Raw genomic sequence first — 20640 nt, forward strand, 5'->3', positions numbered from 1 at the left:
AATATTAAAGCTGGTTAGCAACAGAACAACTGAAAGGAAACTGATTTGCTGAGGCGGCATTATCCTTTAATGCCATCAGTAACTTTGACAGGCCCTTCGTAAACAAAAACTAAATCCATGGCCTCACATTTTTCACCTATTTTTGGACAAGTGCTCCTTTACCAAACATCCAAAAATAGACACTGCTACAAACTAGAAACCAGGGTTGTAATATCAAAGTTCTAATAATGTGCTTTTTAATTCTGTTCTTATGACACTTAATTTTTCATAATGTAGTTAGACAGAAATAGTAGTAAACTTTTGTACGTATCAACGGAATCATATTTTTGTTTTAAAGCACTGACTAGAGTGTTGACCCATTCTACCAGTTTCATGATGCAGGAACCATGCTTGATTTTTTTTTAAAAAAAGCTTGCATTCTATATCAGCAGTCTGTATACATAATGGCATACAGATACTCAAGGTTTATACTCAATATCCATAAGACAAGAGGTTTTTGCAATAATTCATCATTTAGTTAAGATTAAACATGACCCAAAGTTAATCATAACATTCTTGAGCCTCTGTTTACTTTTGTATTTTTGGCAGTATTCAGACATGACTGCAAAAAAAAAAACTTTTTAGCAGTGTGTTTGGTCAAGTACGTTAAAGTGAATACACAAGGATTCCAGCTTCAAAACAGGAGGCTTAAAACGAAAAAGAAACAAATGAAAAATATATGCTATACCTGTTTCGAAAGGTGCTTTATCACATATTGCAACATATTTATGCAACAAAATCACTTTTAAATGAATCAAATGTTCCAGCTTATTCCTAAGAAGCCCTAAGACATCTTGATGCTCCTGTAGTTAAATATGCCAGGGGTTTATTATTTTTGTGAACAAGTCAGTTGACTTTCTTTCCAAACCCAGACTTAGTATCTTCCTAGACATCTGCCATATTCAGGAGCAGGGACCAGTATATCTCCCATCTTTTTACATTCTCAGAATTCCGGGCACACAGCATTGCACAAAAGCCACACCAATCCTTACGACAACTGCCTGTGCAGGACCAGAAGCAGGGCAAACTGGGTGTGTGTGGGGGGAGGGGGAATCACTGAACTCCTGTGCTGATTTCATAAACGAAGCCTGCATAAATCTGCCGGAGCAAAGGGGCAGAAAGCCAGAGTGCCAGTTACACTGGTTACATTGTGCTTGCAATGATTTCATGTTCAATGCTGATGCCGGTTTGCCCAGCTCAATGCCTGCTCATCCAAACACTAGAAACTTTTATACTTCGGACACCCAGAAGAGTTGTCCTAAATTACCAAAAAATACCGCCACAACACCTCAAAACAAAACAACCACTCTCTCTAGAATTTGTCCTTTCCAAATGCAGCTTTTTTAACCCTAAACATTCTGTTTAGGATTTCCTTTCTTTTCCTCACATCTGTTAGGAGAGATAAGCAACAGACTGTATCGGGCTTGAAAGGGGCAGCCTCCTGGTGGTGTGCCAAAAAAAAGAAAAAAAGATAGAATAAAGGCAAAGTTGTGCTTCAAGGCTCAATTGCTTGCCGAGTCTGGTTGAAGTCAAGTATTAAGATCCACCATTTTCTGAGCCACATAAGAAACAAGGGGAAAGAAGTCAGGGGTGCTGCCTTCCAGGTCTCCGTTGGCACCATTGCAAAATTTCAGCCGTAAGGTCACATGATTTTTTTTCAGCCAAATGCATTCCCAAAAACCATTTTGCTGATACTGCGAAGGAAGCTATTGTCTAGTTTATACCCAAAGTTCAGCCCACTCTTCATTGAATTAGCTGAAAAATGCATCACCTTTGGGGGTTGGGAGTCATGGTAACATCTATCTGGCAAGCTGCCCACTTTCTCTGCCCATCAACCAGAGACAGAATTGTGCTGCCTAAATGTAATGATGACTGGGAATGTGAAGATTCGTCCAAAGAGAATCTGATTCTTGTGAAGCCTGTTCATTTGCACAGCTAACTCTGGCTTCTTGTTGGGCTGGGAGGGGGCAGGGAGAAGAAGAGAAGAGAGAGGACATTCTAAATGTAGCAATTAAAGCTCTGATAGACATGCTTACTCTGAAAATGTATTCCATAGCACACCCAAATGGATCCAGATCTGAAAGTTTTTATAATGCACATTTTCTGATTTAAAGCAGTGCTTGTTTTGTTTTTCTGAACAAACACAGCATTCCCTAAATGTTTCTCTTCCTGATATATGTTATATCTTTTCTAGCTACTCCCCAACCTCCCCCGCCTCGCTTTCTTTATTATCTTCTGATTAGATTTCGGCAAAAATTATAGATTTACAACCACACCACAATCAACACAGAGATTGCAATAGCGCTGCAGTCTTCTTCAAAGCAGCATGCAGAGAAAGCCATTTGCGTTTCCGCACTATGAATGGATTCATCAACCCTGTTTTCTAATTCCAAAGCCAAATTGAAGCTTCATGTGAACAAATGTATGGAAAACTGTGTCTTTCCTATTTTAAAAACCATGCATTTTGTTGCTGTTTTCGCAAACATTTTAAAAATAAAATAGATATAGAATCATGTCCAGCGGTAGCCCTCCATATGCTGATGGACTCCTACATCCATCATCCCCAACCAGCATCACCAATGGTCCCAGGGATGATGGAAACTGTGATTCAGCACATCTGGATGGCCACAGGTTCCCCACACCTGCACCTTTATTTCTGGTCATGCAGAATAATTGTTTAGGAATTTGTTTCAATCACAGGGTTAGCATTCATTTACCTACTGTTTTTATGGTAGTTTTCCCTTTCACAAAGGCAAAATTTCTGCCCACAGAAATTGAATTGCAACATGCTTTCTCCATTACATTTAAGCTAAAGACCTGTACATTTTTATTTTTATTTCAGCTAGCCTGTAGGTGACCCCCACATTCTAAATGCTGCTACCCAGGCCAGCATGTAGAAGTTAGTAGTGAAGAAATGCCGCCTTCACCCCCTTCTTATCATCTATGAAGCCAAAGGGAAGGTCCTTTCCCTATCAAAACATTGGAGACTAAGCATTGAGGCCCAATCAAGAAACTTTGTTTTCACATTCTACATCTGAAGATTTTTGAAGAGATCATTGCTAAAGACAGACTTGGTTTAACATCCTAATGCAAATTCTGTGAGATTTTAAAACTTAAGTCTTAAATGTGACGTTTTGAAACTTTCTGAAGACATTTATCATAATCCCTACCAATCTCTACCAATGGGACTCAAGGTCAAACTACATGTGATGTTAATCATGTGGCTTGCTCTTGAGTGCAGAATTTATTTTTCAGAAACGGCCAGACAGCCCTCCCCCCTAATGATTAGGACCCTGGTGATAGCCCTCCTCCCATGGCTGCAGCCCCACAAACCTGATTCTAGAAGTCATACTCTTCTTGTTTTTCCTCTTGTACTTCAGTATATTCAAACAACAGTTTCCAGTTCTGGTCTGCAAACTAACAACATACAAACCAAAGTTTGCCCAATTTGGATTGAATCACAAACTATGGTTTGTTTCAAATTAGGGAGCAAAACATGCAATGGAAGCATAAAGAGGAGAGAAGGTGACCCTGAGGCTCATTCCTCTAACACCAAACCATGGTTGGGCATTACATGTGAAGAAGTAGACTGAAGCCTATTTGGACTTTTTAATAACTCCAGCTGCATAAACCCTGTTGGAATTTTTGCTGGCCAAAATGGTTCGGTATTTTGGGGGTTGGATGCATTATTTCCTTCTTCTGGCAGAAGGAGCTTCCTCTCATGAAAGGAGTCTTTCTTCATCAGGAGAAGCTCCTTCCACTGGAGGCAGAGAACCTTTGGATCCAAACTACTGTGACGTTTGCTCTGTGATAATTGCTTCTCTTCATAGAAAGCTAGAATGTGTGTGCAGGTGTTTGTCTTAATATGTTCAAGTGTGGAAGCACCTGAATAGATGTGTCAGTAGCAAATAAAGGTTAAATTCCAGAAAAAGTAAAATTGTGAAGTAAGGATGGGCTAGAATTCTGCCCAATTCAGATTTGGTATAGAATTTTCCATTAATCCACTTATTCGCTATTGTTGCAGATGGGACTTTTATGTAGTGATATTCTACTATATTATTTTTGGAAATGAAGTTATTTTTTTCAAAACAAATCCGTGCCTAATAGATACTAATACTGATATTTTAAAGGAAAGATTGATAAATTGAAAGAAATATTTATATCAATATTAATATTTTTCTGAGGGGGAAAAAAGGACTGGTAACAGCAGCAGATTTCAGATAAACAATAAACTCGAATCAATACGAGCCTGTTAGTTTGATGAAATGCTTTTAAGCTCTCGCCAGCCAACAGATCTCATCCCTATTGTAAACTAAAGCTGTAATACTAAACATACCATTTGTAAGTAGATCCTACTGATTCGATGGATCTTATTTATTTATTTATTTATTAAATTTATTAGTTGCCCATCTGGCTGGCTGTCCAGCCACTCTGGTTCGACATACAAAATAAAAACATACAAATACATTAAAACATTAAAAATCTCAACAATAATAATAAAACCTAACCCACCCCAAAAGCCTGTCTGAAGAGCCAGGTCTTCAAGGCCCGGCGGAAGCTCATCATGGAGGGGGCAAAGCGGAGATCATTTGGGAGGGAATTCCACAAAGTGGGGGCCACAATTGAAAAAGCCTTCTCCCTAGTTCTCACCAGTTTAGCTGTTTTAACTGGTGGGATAGAGAGAAGGCCTTTTGAGGTTGATCTTGTTGAGCGGCATCTCCGATGATGTTGGAGGCGCTCCTTCAGATAGACTGGGCTGAAACCGTATAGGGTTTTAAAGGTCAGAACCAACACCTTGAATTGGGCCCGGAAAACAACCGGTAACCAGTGCAACTCCTTCAGCACTGGAGTGATGTGATCTCTCCGGTGGCTGCCTTTAATCAGGTGAGCCACCACATTCTGTACCAGTTGCAGCTTCCGGAGCATTTTCAAGGGTAACCCCATGTAGAGCGCATTGCAGTAGTCTAGGCGAGAGGAGACCAGGGCATGTACCACAGATGGGAGCAGATGGTTGGGAAGGTAGGGGCGCAGCCTCCATATCAGATGGAGTTGATACAGCGCTGCCCAGCTCACAGCCGAGACCTGAGCCTCCATGGACAGCTGGGAGTCAAGAATGACCCCCAGGCTGCGGACCTGGTCTTTCAGGGGCAATTGTACCCCATTTGTTTTGAGTAAAACGAATTTAGGAAATGAAATTTAAAAAGGGTCATAACCTTAGCTACAATCCCATTGTTCATATATAGCATACGATCAATACATGGACTTAATTTGAAATGTGTTTTAATATTATAAAACTTTGCATTACTGAGAAATTACACATGGTAAGTGCCACTGAGATAGCATTAGTTCAAACCTGACACAAAGATCTTGACAAAGTATGACATGTAATATATTTGCATAATTAGAATGTGATTAAAAAATATGGAGTAGAATGAGGTATACGCAGCATGTTCAGCCACTGACCTTGACTCTTTTTCACATCATCAAATAAGCTGGCCAGGTATAAACTGTGAAGCACAATCAAGAATCTTTGGTTTTACATTCAATGTTTGAAGAATTTTGAAGAGTTCATTGCTCAAGACAGACCTGGTTTAACACTGTGAACCAGGGCAACAATGGCCACATTTCCCAATATGGCAACATTGAAAACGTTGATATATTATTATTATTATTATTATTTATTATTATTTATTAAATTTATACCCCGCCTTATGGCCAAAAGGCCCTCAAGGCAGCTTACAAAAACATGAATATAACACATCATAATGCATAAATACAATAATGCGATTCTCAAAATTAAATAACAAATAACATTATTAAAAGAAAAGAAAAAACATTTAAATGTGTCACAATAAGAGAACCAAACACTTTATAAAACGTTGATATATAAGAATCTCCCTTCCCTTTTCCAGAAATGGCTAGTACTCACCCACCTCAATAATGATTAGGACGTGTGTGTGTGTATGTAAGGGGGCTTGAGCCCTCCTACCACAGCTACAGCCCCACAAACTTGATTCTACACACACACTCTTCTTATTGTCTTCTTGTACTCCAGTGTTTCCAAGTTCTGATCTGCAGACTAACTACCTACAAGCCACAGTTGGCCCAATATGGATTTAATCACAAAGAAGGGGTGTGTGTCTTTATATACTTTATATATTTTCAGTGTATCCATACTGGGTAATGTGGCCATTGTTGCACTGCCATATGATTACTACACAGGTACATTCTTTTCTATGCATTTTATCCATTGTCTGCAAGTGGTAAACAAGTCCTATTTGGCTGTATATGTAACTTATATTCAACTCACCTGAAATCAATAAAATGTTATACTGTATTTCTTTATTATGGAGAATGTATTCTTTCAGACCAATGGCTTTAGAGAAATTTTTATCTGCTTCAATTGATTTTCTATTTCATTTTAAGGAATCAACTCATTCAAGTAAATGAAATGACTTGCATGTTCAAGTCTTTCCATTTACTTCCATGTGCAAGTCCCTTGGTTTCATTTATGCCTTTATCTAAGATGTTGAGTCAGCTACCTTATGGAGGCATGTGGCTGGAGAAAATATGAAGCAATTTTCAACTGTAATGACTGCATATACTTGTCCCAATCTATCAATTTTATGCAGGCAAATAGTGGCATCTGACAGCTCCATGTCAGTGGGACAGTGGAATCTGCTCTGGGTTTTAGCTTGAACCTCAGCACCTTGGAGAGCTCTTTGAAGTTCAGACTAGTGCGGATTTCATTGCCCCACTGACATGGAGCAGACATGCACAAAGATCTTTCCCACCACAAGGCTTGCCTGATTCACTTTAGTGAAGTATGAGCTTGTTTATGCTCAAGCTCCAAACGTGAATTAACGTGTATGTTTTAAAAGACTAGAGTGTGTTCCTCTAAAACAAAAACGAAAATCACGGTGTATGCAGTGAGGCGCACAACAAAATGTTTCTTGAGTATGTGAGAGGGGAAACTTCAAAGGTCCTTCTTCTCAGGTGGGAAGGCTTCCCAGAGCAGGAAAGCCTTATTACAGGAGAACAGTGAGATTTGAAGGCATGGTCTAAGCTGGCTGATGGTCCACTCCTACACAGCTGTCCCTCCTCAGGCAGGAGACTACTGACAAGATCTGCACCTGAGAGCTTTGAAGGGAGTACTGGGGCACTGAGGGAAGAAGGAAGGGGGCCAAGCTGGCTGGGGAGAAGCTTATTGATCTAAGTAGACTCCTTCCCTAATTTGCATGTGAGACAGCATGCATGCTCAGTCTGAATTCACTTATTGTTTGGGTTTTGAGACTCCTTTCCATTGTTTTACAATAAACATTAAGTACTTTTGCAAACCTCAAGATTTTATTGAGTCTGCCGAAACCTCTCTTTTGTGTGGTGGTGGTGTCATTTCAGCTACATAAACAACAACACTCACCACCCTCAACACAGTGTAAATTGGGGGAATCATGTTGAGGGCTATGTGAATAGACAGATGAATGTTCATAATGAGTGGTAAATGTGCTCAGGTTGAGACAGAATCATTCTTGTAGATGTGAACTGATGAGAGTTGTATTGGCTATTGGCCACACAAAAAAATGCAAACTGCCACTTGAATTTCATATATTGACCAGGCAATATGCAAAGTTTCTTGGTGGAGACTGTACATTTTCTGGGAAATATATGCAACACTCTATGCACATTTTGAAGTGTGCACATTTTCCTATATCACTTGGAGATTATAAACTGGACAATCTACAAAATTCAATGTTGAGTACAGATTTTCGATGCCCTCATGTGACTGTTATTTATTTATTTATTAGATTTATATCCCGCCCTTCCTCTCAGTAGGAGCCCAGGGAGGTATGAACAGGGTTTATGGACCTTTTCCATTAAACTTACATTAATTATAAAATATGCAAAGGATATGATTGAATTTTGATGTTGTGAAATAGGGTTGCCAGGTCAGAAGTATCCCAAATCGTGAGATATCAGGGGAGGGCCTGAGTGATGTCACAGGAGTGGATCCTGGTGATGTCACTAATTATAAGCATCAACCAGTTGCTTGGAGCATACCACTCAAACAAAAACATTTCTGTGATTGAAAATTAAGATAGAAATTTTAGCTAAAAGATGGAGTCTGAGTAAGAAACATTTAATCTAGCCTATTTGCTTTGGCAAGAAGGGTTTAAGTGCCCTCAGGCCAGGCCAGTCACCCGAAGGACACTGTAGGAAGAAAGGAGCCTAGTCTTGTGGAGATGTTAGATGGGAGCACACAGTTGTAAAGATGGATGCCCCTGAAGGCTGCAATTCTAAACATACCTACTAAGGGACTAAGCCCCATAGAACTCAATAGGACTTACTTCTGAGTAGTTATAGTTTGGTTTGTGCTATTGGTAAAGCTTGACTAGGGATCCTCTGCAAAGATATCTATATCCAAGCAGGGTTGGCAACCCTCTGCCTGGAATGCCTTGCCCCTACCTTTTAACATGGTTGCTCCAAATGTCTTTACAGATTTCACTTCAGAAAGAGGTCTGATAAATGAGTAAGAGTAAGAAGATTCTCTACCCTTTTCTGTCTACCCTGCAGTTAGTGCAGAATGCTGTGGAACAATTGCTGACATGAGTGAGACTCTATCAGCACATAATACCTCTGCTCTGAAATCTGCACTGGTTGCTGATTTGCTACCAGGCCAAGTTCAAGGTATGCTTTCCATGTTATGGGTGCCACATAGTACTTCTTGTGCTTTTGTAAGAAATCAGTCCTTTATTGTGGCAGAATCTACGCTTTGGAACTCCCTGCCTATTGACATTCAGCAGGCGCCTTCATTGTACTCTTTTCAGCACCTGCTAAAAACATGTTTGTTTAGGCAAACCTACCCAGGCATGTAGAAGCTATTGTGTTTTTTATCTGTTTTTAACTCATTGGTGGTTTTATTATTTTGAATGTTTTTAAATACCTGTCTTTAACTGTTTTTGCCAATAATTTTATTGTTTTAATTTTTTCTGTAAATCGCTTTAAGGTTATTTATAACAAAGCAGTATATAAATGTTGTAAATAAAATACATAAATAAATTTTGCAGTCACTGTGACCCTTGAGTCTCTTTTCACTTTTAGGAACAAAGGAACAGAATCAGGCCATTTGGTACCATCTAGCTCAGTACTGATAATATGGACTAGCATTGGCTCTCCAGGATTCCAGGCAACAGTCTTTTCCAGAGATTGGATTTTGGATGTTTGCATGCAAAGCATATGCCCTACCACAGAGCTATAGCCTTTCCCCCGTTTAAAAAAAATATTTTTTAAGATTGTTCTTTTCAATGAATACACATCATACCTAGGGCAGATCCACACCATTCATTTAAAGCACATTCAACACATATTTGAAGCACATGAATTACACCACAGAATCATGGGAACAGTAGCTTGTTAAGGGTGGTGGGAACTGTAACTGTGAGGGGGAAACTACACTTCCCAGGATTCTTTAGGGGAACTATTGTGCTTTACATGTATTGTGTGAACCTACTTAATAAACTTTGCCTGCATGTAAATAGTTTTAATTAATTTTTAAAAATGGAAATGAGCTATAAAGTTTACTGGGTGACCTTGGGATACCATTTCTCAGCCTAATTGCTCCTCAGGATGAAAACAACAGAGGGAAACCATGACCATCCCAAGGAAGAAGGGCACATTTAAAATGTAGAGGAAATAATTATGTACAACCATAGTGTGAAATCAGATACTTATCGGGACATAGTATGAAGAAATATTTATAAGCATGACTGTTAAAGGTGTTTATTATTTACACAACCTGTAAAGCTATTTATAGTGCAATCCTATGTTTGTTTACTCAGAAGCAAGTTCCAATGTATTCAATGGGACTTACTCAAAAAGGCATGTACAGAACTGCAACCTCAACCTCAAGTGATCCAACACTGGAGGCATTCAAGAGGCAGCTGGACAGCCATCTGCCGGGAATGCTTTGATTTGGATTCCTGCATTGAGCAGGGGGTTGAACTCGATGGCCTTATAGGCCCCTTCCAACTCTACTATTCTATGATTCTATAAGGAACTTCAATCACCCAACCCAAAATTCAGAATCATGCCACTTGAAGCAGTTTTTCAACTGTTTATACTTGTTTTTATGGTTATTGGATTTTAAAGGGATTTATTTCTTATTGTGAGCTGCCTTGGTTTCCAATCACCAACCATACCTCACAGGGTTGTTGGAAAGACTCCATATACACACATACACTGGAGATGTAAAAATACATTCCCCCCATATAATAGTTCATTGTCAAAGCAAGTTGGCCATTGCAGAACATTTTTTTAAAAAAATCAGTATTAGTTTCCTACATAATAAAAACAGTGGTACCTAAATAAGCCCCGCCTAATTGCTTTTACAAATAGGAATGGAGGGGGAGAGAAAGATTTACTACACAAACACAATCCTTTACTATGTTCCCAAAGTCCCATTAATTTACAGCACCATCCTAACCACGTCTACTCAAAAGTAAGTCCTGTTGAATTCAATGAGGTTTACTCTAGGTATAAGAACATGAGAAGAGCCTGCTGGATCAGGCCAGTGGCCTATCTAGTCCAGCATCCTGTTCTCACAGTGGCCAACCAGGTGCCTGGGGGAAGCCCGCAAGCAGGACCCGAGCGCAAGAACACTCTCCCCACCTGAGGCTTCTGGCAACTGGTTTTCAGAAGCATGCTGCCTCTGACTAGGATGGCAGAGCACAGCCATCATGGCTAGTAGCCATTGATAGCCCTGTCCTCCATGAATTTGTCTAATCTTCTTTTAAAGCCATCCAAGCTGGTGGCCATTACTGCATCTTGTGGGAGCAAATTGTGGGATTAGCATTGCAGCTTTACTCCAGAAAAGTGAGTATTGGGTTAAAGGTTCATATTGGGAAGGTTTTCAAAACACTGCCCTCTTCAACAGCCCAGGAAAATTTAAACTTGTTTGCCTCCTGCACACAAGAGAGAAAAAGATTTAAAGCTGTATACTTACTCAGTTTATGAGATTTTCAGATAAGCAGGAAAAAACCAACAGTTTTCTGGCCTTGCAGTGAAGTATAACTACTGCCTGAAGGTCAACAAATCACAACCCTGACATCACTTATTGGCTACAAACCTGAAAGGGTGGGGTTAGAGCACCCAGCTACGAGCTCATTAAACAGAAGTTGCAGGTAGGGGAGTGGCTGACATTTTGGTGTATATCCCATGAACCAGACCACCTAGAAACTTTTTTTTTTTAAATGAAAGTCCAGAGACTAAAGTGACTCACCCAGAGACCCAGACAGGACCAAAAAAATCTGGAGTCTCAGGGTAAAAACTGTGGACCAGCAACCTTATTATGGAACCTGACATGAACCAGTGTTCTTTCTTTTAATGAACTGTTCAAAGTAGAGTGCCATTTTAGCCATAGAGCCACAATTCCTTCCTCCTTAAGATTGTATATACACAAGAGGTGTTCTCAGGTCCTCTCTCTCATTCTGTTTGCATTTTCAGCAGAAATATTCCTGGCTGTCCCTCTACATTTAACACTGTCATGATATGAAGCTCTTCTTTTCTATTACAGTTTAGCAATATTATAAATCCTAAAACTTGCAGAAGAACATTTTTATTATTTGTTGAAATGGGCTGTTCAGTATGCTGTAAACATATTTAACTATACAACTTGTGTCTGATTTTTAGTGGCCTCTCAGTCCTCAGATTATTTGTATATCAGAGCAATGAAACTTTTCACCATCAGTACTTGAAGTGGCTTAATTTTGAAAAGTAGTTTAAAAGCAGTTTATTCAATATATCCTAGCAGTAAAATATATTGTAGTGTTTGATTTGCCAGCAGTTGCAAAAGATTCAAGGGCTAAATAAAAAATAAGCTGAGGGGTGGGGGATAACATGCATGCTCATGTGATGCTTCTAAATACCCTAGATCAGGGATGGGGAAACTTTTCATCTCGAGGGCCACATTTTTTCATGGGAAACCTTCCAGGGGCCACATGCCAATGTTGAGTGTGGCAAGAGGCAAAAGTGGGCAAAGCAACACATGTGTCTCTTAACTTTGTATGGTAGGCTACATTCCAGCAATGCAAAAGTCAGAGGTTTTGACACTGTCTTCTACATTTCTCCATTAATGCAAGCAAGAGGCTTTATGATAGTTCAAGAACACATTCTGATCAGCCAAAAGCACTTGAGGAGGGTGTGGAGTAGGGTCATTGAGGAACCATGGTTTGGGGAAAATTCCATGGGTGAGAAAGAGAGTCTTGTAGGGCCACATTTGGCACTCAGGCCTGAGATTTCCCACCCTTGCCCTAGATCAAACATTTAAACTGCAATATCAATACATTAACTAAGGCTGTGTATGCACCACATATTCAAAGCACACTGAAAGCACTTTCTTTCCCCCAAAGAATCCCGAGAACCATTTATTTATTTATTTATTTTCATTTCTAGACCGCCCATAGCTAATAGCTCTCTGGGCGGTGTACAAAACGAGATTAAAATACAATATAGAATAATAATATAAACCATAGTTTATTAAGGGTACTGGGGATTGTAGGTCTGTGAGGCACAAATCCCAGGATTCTTGGGGGGATTATATACTTTCAATGTGTTTTAAACATATGGTGTGTACACAGCCTTTACATAAAAAATAAAACACAATAAGATGCAAGAACACCCCCCCCAAACAAGCTAGAGCAACAATTCAGATCAAAGGCTTTTTATCAAGTGAAATAGCCATTGTGAAATCCATTTGGTGTTCCATTACGGTTTAATAAAAGCAATATGTGAGCTTCACCCTGGCCTCCAATTCATCAAACCAACCAAAGTTCAATATAAATACTACATAGTATTTGAGTACATTTGCAAACAATATTGACCAGTATAATAGGGTGTGTATGATAACTTGCAACAAAAATGGGAACCCCAAAAGGAACTGGAAGTAGGATCAAAAAGAAGGGTAGACAACATGAACATTTGTGTGTTAAGGAGTAGTGTTCAGTGGGCAATTATAAATTCCGGTGACAATTGCATGTGAAATATGGTGTTCCCTGGAAATTCTTTTGAGCTGTTGAGGCCTCCATATACATTAGGTTTATAATAAATCAAAGTGCAATCTACTAAAGAGTACTCCTGTGTAAACCTGATATGAATACACTGAAGACTGGACTCTGAATGAATGCATTTCAGTTAAGGCGAAGGGCTTTATACAGCCATGAGAATGGCTGTATACTATTGTCAGCATGGATTTTTCTCATTCCACAATGTTAAATTGAAAACACCCCATGCCATTCTGATGCTTCCAATAAGTTCATTTCAACACAAAACCTTACAAAACTTATAGTCCTGAACTCAGAAATGTTGCTTAACAACCCTCTAAATTTTCATGGTGATACACAGAACAGTCAGAGAGTATTAAGAGTTCAAAGTGTAAAAAGAGAGATAGAGAAACCAGACCCCTTCTGGATTTTTATCTGTCAGATGTTTCATAATTTCTGAAATTAATTAAAAATCAGCCATGTTCACAGAGTACCTGTAATCCTGTTACTGACCTTGCCCCACACTCTGACATTCATCTTCTGCAGTTTAAAAGTAAAAAAAAAAAGCTTGGCTGATTTTTAATTAATTTAAGAATTTTAGCAGTGAACTCAATAATAAGGCTGGGCATCCTCAGTAACAACCAACTGTCAAGAGTTCTAAAAGCCAGACTTACAGCTGCTGAGCTTGCATAATCAGGGGGCCACACCCACGCCAGACCTTCATTTCACTTTAGACAGTCATGGCTTCCCCCAAAGAATCCTAGGAAGTGTAGTTTGTGAAGGGTGCTAAGAGGAGGCTCCTATTCCCCTGACAGAGCTCCAGTGGCCAGAGAAGTTTAACAGTCAGCCCCTCTTCTGGGGATTGAAGCTCTGTGCGGGGAATAGGGCCTCTCCTAGCAACTCTCAGCACCCTTCACCAACTACACTTCCCAGGATTCTTTGGGAGAAGCCATGACTGTCTAAAGTGAAATAAAGGTCTGGTGTGGATGTGGCCAGGGACAGCTTTGGTTTGAATTTGGGTGGGAGGCTACATGTGCCTGCTGTAGAATTAAAAGGTGGGGAAAACCCTGAAAAAGAATGATACCTTTAACAATGCTTTCCTTTTGGAAAGGAAAGGGGCTTCCTCTCTGCCCAGTGCCCACCCATCCAATCTCCTCCCCTCCCCTCCCCATCCCCTTCCCATCCTGCCATTCTCCTCCCCTCCCTGCCTCTCATCCAAATCAGTTTCACCTAATTGCACAGGAGTAAATCCCACTGAACTCAAAAAGCATGCAAATGATCAAACCTGCCCCCCTCCTCCTATACCCTACTTCCTGCCCCTTCTTTCCCCCTCCCCTCCCCCTCCCCTTCCAATCCCCTTTCACCATCCTCCTCCTTCCTCTCCCTTCCCCCTCCCCCTGGTCAGTTTTACCTATGCTAAGCATGATTGCACAGGAGTAAATCCCAATGAACTCAAAAAGCATGCAAATGATCAAAACTGCCCTCCGCTCCTCCTCCCTCCTGTCACTTCCCTTTTCCTCCTTCCCTCCTGCTTCCTTCACCCCTCTCCCTTCCCCTTCCAATCTCCTCCTTCCCCCTCTCCTCCTTCTGCTCCAGAATCGTTCTCAAAGAGTGCTTATCAATGGTTCCTTCACAAACTGGGCAGAAGTAACGAGTGGGGTACCACAGGGCTCGGTCCTGGGCCCAGTGCTCTGAAACATTTTTATTAATGACTTGGATGAGGAGGTACAGAGCATGCTTATCAAACTTGTAGATGATACAAAATTGGGGGGGGAAAGCTAATACTATGGAAGACAGAAAGAAAATTCAAAAGGACCTTGATAGGCTGGAGCATTGGGCTGAAAACAACAGAATGAAATTCAACAGGGATAAATGCAAAATTCTACACTTAGGAAAAAGGAACCAAATCCACAGTTATAAGATGGGGAATACTTGGCTCAGCAATACGACATGTGAGAAGGATCTTGAAATTGTCGTTGATCACAAGCTGAATATGAGTCAACAGTGTGATGTGGCTGCAAAAAAAGGCAAACGCTATATTAGGCTGCATTAACAGAAGTATAGTTCCCAAATCACGTGAAGTATTAGTTCCCCTCCATTCAGCACAGGTTAGGCCTCATCTTGAATACTGCATCCAGTTCAGGTCTCCACACTTCAAGAAGGATGCAGACAAACTGGAACAGGTTCAGAGGAGGGCAACAAGGATGATTGGGGGCTAGAAACCAAGCCCTATGAGGAGAGACTGAAAGAACTGGGCATGTTTAGCCTGGAGAAGAGAAGACTGAGGGGAGATATGATAGCACTCTTCAAGTACATGAAAGGTTGTCACACAGAGGAGGGCCGGGATCTCTTCTCAATCATCCCAGAGTGCAGGACACGGAATAATGGGCTCAAGTTGCAGGAAGCCAGATTTTGACTGGACATCAGGAAAAACATCCTAACCATTAGAGCCATACGACAATGGAACCAATTACCTAGAGAGGTAGTGGGCTCTCCAACACTGGAGGCATTCAAGAAGCAGCTGGACAGCCATCTGGTCGGGAATGCTTTGATTTGGATTCCTGCAGGGGGTTGGATTTGATGGCCTTATAGGCCCCTTCCAACTCTACTATTCTATGATTCTATGCTCCTCTCTCCCCCCCTTTCTTCTTCCCTTTACCCTCTCCTCCCCCTCCTCTTCCCCCATGGTCAGTTTTACCTATCCTAGCCATGATTGCATGGGAGGAAATCCCACTGAACTCAATAAGAATGGAAATGATCAGACCTGCCTTTCCCCTCCTTCCCCTCTACTCTCCCTCCCTTCTCCCTTCTTCCACCCCTCCCCTCCCCTCTTCCTTCTTCCTCATCCCCTGCCCACTCCAGGTCTCACTCCTTATGGTCAGTTTTACCTTTCCTAAGCATGATTGCATGGGAGTAAATCCTAATGAACTCAATAAACATGCAAAAGATTAAACCTGCCCTCCCCCTCCTCCCCTCCCCATCCCCTGTGGTCAGTTTCACCTTTCCTAAGCATGATTGCAGGGGACTAAATCCCACTGAACTCAATAAGCATGCAAATGATCAATCCATTCTCAGCAAATTTGCACAGGATCCCATTCTTACTTCCTGGATTAAAAAGCAGAGAATTCACTAATAGGCAAAAAACCTTGCTGTGTAAGAACATACCTATAGCCAATATATATATTTATCAAAGTTTAAAAAGCAGGGAAATTGGGCAGCTATAGTGAATGCACCAGGGGAGCAGGAGACCTGACCTCCTCTCTGAGATATTGGACTGCCCTTCAAATTTGTCAAAATGCACATGAGGAGTATCTCAGTTTGCACAATATAAAACAGTGAAAGGTAATATATTCTAGCAAAATTCCAGGTGTGCTCTGTTTTTTCTTGACCATGCTCTCCTTTCCTTAAATGGAGTAGTTTAAGCATAGCAGGCTGAAAACCTGCATATTGGGCACACCAAGTTTGTTTTTTCAAGAGCAAGAGTCATTGCTTAAGTAGCAACATATTATAATCAGTCTGATTCTACATCAAACTGGAGTTTCAGATTCAATTGTTAATGTACCCAAAATAGAAATAGAGCATAACCTCCAGTGTGAAACAGAAAAGGCTGTCTTCACCATCACATGACATTGACCAATAAAAAGGCTTTGAAATTAATAAAAATAAATTTGACACAGATGTGTAGGATAAATAATGAGATAAATATAATTTTCTAGGTTAGATTCTCTGTAGAAACAGTAGTAACACAGAAAAGAAGCAAAGTAAGAAGACCACCAACAAACATAAAAAATGTAATTCTCCATCTTTGGAAATGGCAGGTGCTGCCACCACTCATCGTATGTTCAGAGGCACATGTTACCAAATTCTTCAAAGCTACTCAGGAAGTGGATTGGACTGTGAAAGACCAACCCAAATTGTGTTTGCATTTTGACAAATTTGTAGGGTAGTACAATATCTCAGAGAGCAGGTCAGGTCTCCTGCTCCCCTGGTGCATTCCCTATAGCTGCCCAATTTCTCTGCTTTTTAAAGTTTGATAGAAATATCTGTTGGCTATAGGTATGTTCTTAAACTGCAAGGTTTTTTGCCTATTAGCGAATATCAAACATACTACTTGACTACAGGGCTATCAATGGCTACTAGCCATGATGGTTGTGCTCTGCCACCCTAGTCAGAGGCAGCATGCTTCTGAAAACCAGTTGCCGGAAGCCTCAGGAGGGTAGTGTTCTTGCACTCGGGTCCTGCTTGCGGGCTTCCCCCAGGCACCTGGTTGGCCACTGTGAGAACAGGATGCTGGACTAGATGGGCCACTGGCCTGATCCAGCAGGCTCTTCTTATGTTCTTATGACTATGTAAGGTATTAGCTTGAATGTAGGTATGGAATTCCAAAAAGACTCATGCTGAGGGTTGTCAATTTTTTCTTTAAAAAATTCTGCCACAGAAAGTAGAGTCTGGAGGACTTCGACAAAAGCAAAACTGATAGCAAAATGTCTGTATTCCTGTTCCTGGCATGAGACATTATGATGGATTGGGTATATGCTAGCGCTGGGTAAAAAAATGGGCACAGCTATGGCCGTAAAATATATAGGATGTCACCCAGAGGAGCTTTGTGAGTGGTTCAGGGCCTATTCTGGCTTGGTCTGCAGACTGATGTTTGCGACCCCTTAGTACAATGCTGCAATATGTTTGCTAGGCACTTCAAGGGTAAAGTTGCTCACATCTATCATACTTCAGGTGCCACAAGTTCTACAATGCAGTCAGTTGATGTTCCCAGTCACGGTTTTTGGGATAACTTTCAATCACTGCAGGATGTGAACAAGGTGTTTAGAGACAAGTAGTCTATCACCTATTTGTTTGACCCTGGCTTTTCATGGTAAAACACTGCCCCTATTTTTATTGTTTGGGGTGAGGGACATCCTTTTAAAAATGTAAGGGTGCATTGGTTTCCCCCCACTAAATTTATAAACTGACCATATTCTGGAAAACAACCTCAAATTCTAGCTATGCCACATACTTACAAAAATAAATAAACCTGATGAGTGGAAAAGGTGACTGTTCCCTGTCCATTCCCAATCAGTTTGTAACCCCAGGAGTCTAACCTTTTGTTGCTACAAGTAAAGCCAAGAATAGTACACATACTATTGTGCATGCTATACACCATTAACACTGTCTTGTTGTGGTCTCCTGAAGACAGGAGCACATCGCAGTGCAGCATGGCAGGCACAAGTCTAGATTTAACTCTGTGACAGGAATAGCCAAGTTGGTGCCCACCAAATGTTGTTGGATTCCAACTCCCATCAGACTCAGCTAGCATGGTCGATGGTCAGGAATGATGAGCACTGTAGATCAACAACATCTGGAGACTACTGCATTGGCTATGCCTGCTCTATGTGATATTTTGTGTCTGTCACATCTGCCTATTCTCTCAAGAGTGTATCTAATCCTTGCTGCTTGTGGCACTTGTGCCAAAGTTTCACCAAGTATGACCTAATGATTTTTCCATTGAGAATTTTGCCTACATCTGAATGTCAGGAATACAATGCAACAATACTACCTGTCCTTCTTAAAACATTGCTTGCATTGCTGCTTGGACTCAGTGGTGGGCTGGATGAGCGCCAAGAAACTGAGTCTGAATCCTAGCAAGAAGGAGGCGCTGTGGGTTGGTGGTTTCCAAGTTTGGATAATTGGTCAGCTGCTTGCTTTGGATGGGGTCACACTCCCTCTGAAAGAGCAGCTCTGTAGTCTGGGGGTGCTCCTGGATCCATCTTTGTTGCTAGATGCCCAGGTGACCTCCGTGGCTAGGAGTGCCTTTTACCAGCTTTGGCTGGTAAGACAGCTGTGGCCGTTTCTGGACCAGGATAGTCTGACCACTGTTGTCCATGCACTGGTAACCTCCCGGCTCGATTACTGTAATGTATGTTGGCTGCCCTTGAGGTTGGTCTGGAAGCTGCAGCTGGTGCAAAATGAGGCAGTGAGACTGCTCACTGGGGCAGGGTATCACCAATATGTCAGTCTGCTGATGAATGAATTTTACTGGTTGCCTATTACCTACTGGGCTACATTAAAGGTTCTGGTTTTGGTGTACAAAGCCCTATACAGCTTGGGACCAGGGGATCTGAAAGAGCATCTTACCTCTTTTATACCCATTCAATCACTGCACTCTGCAGGTGGGGGCCTCAGGGAGATACCATCTTATCAGGAGGTCCATTCCGTACAACATAGGAAGTGGACCTTTAGTGTAGCGGCACCTACCCTTTGGAATTCCCTTCACTTATATATTAGGCGCCATCTCTGTTATCTTTTCGGCGCCTACTAAAGACCTTCCTCTTTCAACAAGCCTTTTGAGCAGAGACCTTATCCAGTCTGCGTCTGTGTTGGAATTGCTTGTTAATATGTTTTTAAAGCTTTTTTTAAAGTTGTTTTTAAAGATGTTTTGTTTGAATATGTATTTAAGGATGTTTTGTTGTAATATATTTTAAAGTTTGCTTTTATGATGCATTAGAGTGTTTTTAGTGCTTTTGTTTGCTTCCCTGGGCTCCAACTGGGAGGAAGGGCAGGATATAAATCTAACAACAATAATAATTTATTGCTGTTATTTACAAAAAATGGCTTTGATACAGTGGAGGTATCCATTAACAGAAGGCCATTTTCAACAATCCCCCCTTTACTTGGAACTACGCATTCCATCTCTCATGCTATACCCGAGGACCCAACTGTGGAGCAGATTTGGGGGGAACAAGGTGTAGGGTAAAAGGGAGAATAAACAGAAATTGTCTCATGTTTGCTTATTCGTCCCATGTCTGGAATGGAAATCAATCCAGCAAATATGACTGGAATTCATTGTTGTTGTTTTTAGTCCACAAACAATATGTAATTTATGAATCCCCCCCCCCTGCATTTGCATTGTTTCCTTTGTACTGAGATTAATGGTGTGGAACTAATAACATAATTATGAAAAATTCCGCCAAAGTGGACAGTGAGAAAAATACTGTAGTTTTTGTCAGAAGTTGAACTGCAGCTGAATAGAATAATTGAACCATAGAATACTAGATTTGGAATGGGCCTATAAGGCCATTGAGTCCAACCCCCTGCTCAATGCAGGAATCTAATTTAAAGTATCCCCAACAAGTAGCGTATGTGACAGTGCCACATTCTACAGACGTGGGTCAGAATGGAAATCAATTTCTTCTTACATCCCCAATGAAGAGTGCCCCATTGGAATAGTTTAAGCACCAAATTTAAAAATCATGCACTGAGCTACATCAAAGATTGGGAGGTGAAAAATAAATTCTTTCTACTCCAATGCACTTCTAGGACAAGACAACCTGTAGATCTGGTAAATATTTAAAGTTCTTATTTGTTTTATTTTTAGCTATAAGAGGTTTGTTTTTTTTAAAAAAAAGATTGAGCTAATGTTTTTAGAGGTGAAGCATAACATTTTGGTAAGATTCGAACAGTTGGATTAAAAAGAAAAAATAACATTGTTAAAAATGTAATAAACTCTAAATATTAAGTATATGCAGAAGAATAACCAGCTTCTGGAAGGCTACAATAATCTACTATCTATTTG

At 40.7% G+C, this 20640-nt stretch overlaps 1 long non-coding RNA gene across 2 annotated transcripts in view; it reads right to left on the reverse strand.

Moving 5' to 3' along the window:
- The window catches only part of LOC133385258 (uncharacterized), a 308573-nt gene that overhangs the window by 54408 nt on the left and 233525 nt on the right, over positions 1–20640 (reverse strand). The window lies entirely within an intron of this gene.

This window comes from Rhineura floridana, chromosome 5 (genome assembly GCF_030035675.1).
Source record: "Rhineura floridana isolate rRhiFlo1 chromosome 5, rRhiFlo1.hap2, whole genome shotgun sequence".
Lineage (NCBI taxonomy): Eukaryota > Metazoa > Chordata > Lepidosauria > Squamata > Rhineuridae > Rhineura > Rhineura floridana.